Source organism: Podarcis melisellensis (genome assembly GCF_964234715.1).
Source record: "Podarcis melisellensis genome assembly, chromosome: 16".
Classification (NCBI taxonomy): Eukaryota; Metazoa; Chordata; class Lepidosauria; order Squamata; family Lacertidae; genus Podarcis; species Podarcis melisellensis.
The window spans coordinates 5,679,586-5,685,585 of NC_138533.1; positions in this window are offsets into that span (position 1 = coordinate 5,679,586).

Sequence of the window (6,000 nt, forward strand, 5' to 3'; positions counted from 1 at the left end):
CATTCAGGTTCCCAGTTGTTCGGGAACTAAGCTGTTCGAAAACCGAGGTACCACTGTAATGCGTTTTTAAAATGTGGCACCAGAGGGCGCTGCAGAGCAACCAGGAACCAACAACAAGGGAAACTGCTGTTAGAGAGGTAATGGACAGGAGCTGGTTTTTTTGGCAGTGATGTTTAGAACGATACAGTTAATATTGTTCTAATAACGTTTACAAGGTCATTGTAGATCCAGCCCAGAACGCCACACAGTATTTCAAATGTGGCTGCACCATAGACTTGTATAGCAACATTGTGATATTGGCAGTTTCATTTTCAATACCCTTTCCTAGTGATCCTTAGCAAGGGATTTGCCTTTTACACCGGGTTAGTGTCTCTGTTAATCCATCCACAATGACCTTAAAGGTAAAGGGACCCCTGACCATTAGGTCCAGTCGTGGATGACTTTGGGGTTGCACGCTCATCTCGCTCTATAGGTCGAGGGAGCTGATGTTTGTCTGCAGACAGTTTTTCCAGGTCATGTGGCCAGCATGACTAAGCCACTTCTGGCGAAACCAGAGCAGCGCACAGAAATGCTGTTTACCTTCCCGCCGGAGTGGTACCTATTTACCAGTGATGGCTCTGAACTGGTGGAATGGTCTATCCCATGAGACCAGGGCCCTGCAGGATTTAACTTCCTTCCACAGGGCCTGTAAGACAGAACTATTCCGCCTGGCTTTTAATTTGAACCTGGCCTGATCTTTTGTTCCACTTCCTTCCTTCCCCCTCCCCTTTTTATGAAGATTGCCTGCTCTGGGATCCCACAGCTGGTTCTCCATTGGTCTCCTCGCTGGCCCAAGTAGGACTAATTTAGCCAGCTAGCCCTGGTGATCATCTGAGGCTGTGGCTCCAATACTTTGGCCACCTCATGAGAAGAGAAGACTCCCTGGAAAAGACCCTGATGTTGGGAAAGATGGAGGGCACAAGGAGAAGGGGATGACAGAGGATGAGATGGTTGGACAGTGTTCTCAAAGCTACCAGCATGAGTTTGACCGAACTGCGGGAGGCAGTGGAAGACAGGAGTGCCTGGCGTGCTCTGGTCCAGGGGGTCACGAAGAATCGGACACGACTAATGACTAAACAACAACAAAGCTGTATCCCAGGTTGTCTGTTGTTTCAGTTTTCTGTACACCACATGTTTTTAATATATTAAACGGTATAGAAATTAAATATTCCTCCGTCATCAACACGTGTCTCTTTACAGTTGTTTACACTGAGCTATAATTGTCATTTCCCCACCCATTCATTCAGTTTCCAGAGACCCTTTTGCAGCTTTCCACGATCTCTTTGTGCTTTAACAACCCTAGGCAATGGAGAAGCCGAATTTGCTGGATTACAGCTCCCCAAATCTCTTCTCTACTGGCTATGTTGGCTGACTGGGGCTTCGGAAGGTATGAGTCCATCAACGCCCAGAGAGGACTCCACCCCATATGAAAGGACATATTTGTATAGAGTCTGATTTGACTACAAAACCCATCATTCATTATCTTTGTCCTTGCTGGCTGTGGTTGACTGGAGACGGAGCCAAACATCATCTGAACTTGCACATACTGTAGCTCTAAATTTGCTACTATACATATAAAGGAGAGTGTGCAAATGCTATGCAGGTGGAGGTCCTTTATTGTCCTCTTCTTTTGGGGGTGAGGGTGGTACATTAATAATAATAATAATAATAATAATAATAATAATAATAATAATAATAATAATTTATACCCTGCCCATTTGGCTGGGTTTTCCCAGCCACTCTGGGTGGCTTCCAACAAAAGATTAAAAATACATTAAAACATCAGTCATTAAAAACTTTCCCTTCAGATGTCTTCTAAACGTCAGATAGTTGTTTATTCCTTTGACATCTGATGGGAGGGTGTTCCACAGGGCAGGTACCACCACCAAGAAGGCCCTCTGCCTGATTCCCTGTAAGTTCACTTCTCGCAGTGAGGGAACCACCAGAAAGCCCTCGGTGCTGGACCTCAGCGTCCGGGCAGAATGATGGGGGTGGAGATGCTCCTTCAGGTATACTGGGATGAGGCCCTTTAGGGATTTAAATGTCAGCACCAACACTTTGAATTGTGCTTGGAAACGTACTGGGAGCCAATGTAGGTCTTTCAAGACCGGTGTTATGTGGTCTTGGCGGTCACTCCCAGTCACCAGTCTAGCTGCCACATTCTGGGTTAGTTGCAGTTTCTGGGTCACCTTCAAAGGTAGCCCCACGTATCTACTTGCACTTTGCTATGCTTTCGAACTGCTAGGTTGGCAGGAGCTGGGACCGAGCAACGGGAGCTCACCCTGTCGCGGGGATTTGAACTGCCGACGTTCTGATCAGCAAGCCCTAGGCTCTGTGGTTTAACCCACAGCACCATCCGTGTCCCATTTCATGGTTTCATGTGTGCCTTAATGGATAGAATACTAGCAGGAGAGCATGTTTAGTGAGCAGAGGTGCAGCCCCTTAGGATGCTTACCCATCATTCCATCCTTAGGAAACTCGGTTTCATTACAAAGTCCCACATTCTGTAGTTTCACCCTCTGTTCTCGCAGAATGAAGTGACAGGCTAATCCTCAATTGCTGATTCCAGGCAGGTTGAAAGATGTAGCTCATTTAATTTTAAAGCATGTGGGAAAGCACTGCCAATGTTTCCTATTTAAAAATAAGTGAAGTAATTACTCATTTTCCACCCCCTGACAGATGTCTGAAAGAACCACCTGCAATGACGCCCTGCGGCACATTTGTAGAAGGAACTCAGAATAATAAAGCTGAGTCAGAATAGCAACCCTAAGTGGCCAGCAGGGGGAGCTGCTGCTCTTGCAATAGGATTTTTTTTTGTTGTTTAGTCGTTTAGTTGTGTCCGACTGCCTTGTGACCCCAGGCACTCCTGTCTTCCACTGCCTCCCGCAGTTTGGTCAAACTCATGCTGGTACCTTCGCGAACACTGTCCAACCATCTTGTCCTCTGTCACCCCCTTCTCCTTGTGCCCTCCATCTTTCCCAACATCAGGGTCTTTTCCAGGGAGTCTTCTCTTCTCCTGAGGGGGCCAAAGTCTTGGAGCCTCAGCTTCAGGATCTGTCCTTCCAGTGAGCACTCAGGGCTGATTTCCTTCCGAATGGAGAGGTTGGATCTTCTTGCAGTCCATGGGACTCTCAAGAGTCTCCTCCAGCACCAGAATTCAAAAGCATCCATTCTTCGGCGACCAGCCTTTTTTATGGTCCAGCTCTCACTTCCATACATCCCCACTGGGAAAACCATAGCTTTAACTGTACGGACCTTTGTTGGCAAGGTGATGTCTCTACTTTTTAAGATGCTGTCTAGGTTTGTCATTGCTTTTCTCCCAAGAAGCAGGCGTCTTTTAATTTTGGGGCTGCTGTCACCATCTGCAGTGATCATGGAGCCCAAGAAAGTAAAATCTCTCACTGCCTCCATTTCTTCCCCTTCTCCTTCTATTTGCCAGGAGGAATAGGATATTAGTACCGTACTTTTCCGTGTATAAGACGATGATTTAGTATGTTAAATTAACAGTAAAAAATTGGGGTCTTCTTATAGATGGGTAGCGCAGAGGGAGGACGGTGGATGGTTTCCTGCCGCGTGCAGCAGATTGTCACTGGCGTTAGTGCGGGTGATTGGTGGCTGCTGGCGGCGAGCAGAAATACGATTGGAGGCTTCTGCATCACGTGCGACCGGGTGAGTGTTTTTAGGCATCCCTCCCCCCAAAAAAGTTCAACAACTCCGGGTAATCTCCCCCATTTTCTTAATTTTGAGTTCCCCAAATAGGGGGTGTCTTATACACAGGGGCGTGTTATACACGAAAAAAAAAATGGTCTGTGGCATTAATACATCCCCTTAAAGGTAAAGGTAAAGGTACCCCTGCCCGTGCGGGCCAGTCTTGACAGACTCTGGGGTTGTGCGCCCATCTCACTTAAGAGGCCAGGGGCCAGCGCTGTCCGGAGACACTTCCGGGTCACGTGGCCAGCGTGACATCGCTGCTCTGGCAAGCCAGAGCCGCACACGGAAACGCCGTTTACCTTCCCGCTGGTAAGCGGTCCCTATTTATCTACTTGCACCCGGAGGTGCTTTCGAACTGCTAGGTTGGCAGGCGCTGGGACCGAGCAGCGGGAGCGCACCCCGCCACAGGGATTCGAACTGCCGACATTTCGATCGGCAAGTCCTAGGCGCTGAGGCTTTAACCCACAGCGCCACCTGCGTCCCCTTAGCTGCACTTAAAATCAGAGAATTGTACAGCTGAAAGGGACACCCAAGGCTCATCTAGTCCAACCCCCTGGAATGCAGACTTCCACAGACTGTGGCAGTCTACCTCTGAACACCACAGGCCAGAGGCAAACAACAACAACAACAACAACAACAACAAACATTTTATTTCTATCCTGCCCTCCCCAGCCAAGACCAGGCTCAGGGCGGCTAACAACCAATTATAAAAACAAGTTGATTGAAATACAACTTAAAAAACAAGATTAAAATATAACATTGAAACATTAAAGCATAAAATATCGCAGGAGGAGAAAGGAAAAAAGAAAGGAGGGGGAATCGAATTGATTCTAAGCCAAAGGCCAGGCAGAACAACTCTGTCTTACAGGCCCTGCGGAAGGGATTCAGATCCCGCAGGGCCCTGGTCTCATAAGACAGAGTGTTCCATCAGGCCGGAGCCAGTGCTGAAAAGGCTCTGGCTCTGGTTGAAGCTAATCAAACTTCCTTAGGGTCCGGGACCTCTAGGGTGTTGCTATTTATGGACCTTAAGGTCCTCCATGGAGCATACCAGGAGAGGTGGTCCTGTAGGTACGAGGGTCCTAGGCCACGAAGGGCTTTAAAGGTCAAAACCAGCACCTTAAATCTGACCCTGTACTCCACCAGGAGCCAGTGCAGCTGGAAAAGCACTGGGTGAATATGCTCCCATAGCAGATACCCCGTGAGGAGCCTTGCTGCAGCATTCTGCACCCGCTGGAGTTTCTGGGACAGCTTCAAGGGCAGCCCTGCGTAGAGCGAATTACAGTAGTCAAGCCTGGAGGTGACTGTCGCATGGATCACTGTGGCCAGGTCGGGGCGGGAAAGGTAAGGGACCAACTGCTTGATGCGGCGAAGGTGGAAAAATGTCGCCTTGGCTGTTGCTGTAACCTGTGCCTCCATGGAAAGGGAGGTGTCAAGGATTACACCCAAGCTCTTAAAGGAAGGCAATCACAGGGAGGGTGGGTTATGGAGGAAAGTATCTTATAGAGAGTCAGCCAATTTGTCCATCTGGCTCAGTATCCCCACACTGACTGGCAGCTGCTCTCTAGGGGTTTCAGACAGGAGTCTTTCCCAACCATATCTGGGGATGCTGGAGATTGAACCCGCGACCTTCTGCATGCCAAGAAGATGCTTTACCTCTGAGCCCCGGCCCTTCAGGCTTTGCTTATAGATTTCTCCTTCAAGCATCTGGTTGGCTGCTATGTGAAAAGACGATGGATTTGATGGAGCCACCTTGCAATGTCTGTACCTGTCCACCAGATGGTGCTGGTGAGCTTGACATCGGGATGAAAAGGTTGGCTCACAGGTAAGGAATTTCTGGCGTTTAGAACGTGTAGGTACTTCTTGTACACAAAACACGCATGAGAGAGGGTTGTGATTATTGAGTTTGGCTTGCTAGCTTCATGGAGGCATCGGGCTGAACTGCTGGAAAGAGATGCTGGCACTGCCCACCTCACTCTTAGTCTGCACTCGGCCAGCTCCCAGGTGCCTGATTGCAAGCACAGCTGTGTGACACTGTCTGCAGCTTCATTCACCTGAGTTTTAATATTACCCCTGGTCATAGCTGTCAACATACAGATTTGAAAATAAGGGACCAGCAGCCTCGAAAATAAGGGATCAACAGCCCAAATAAGGGATTTTTGCTTAGCTTATACAGAAATCCGGCACTGATGGAGCCATGCTGCTTTGGCTGCGACTGAGTGTGTTTTGCAGGGGTTCGGACTAGATGATCCT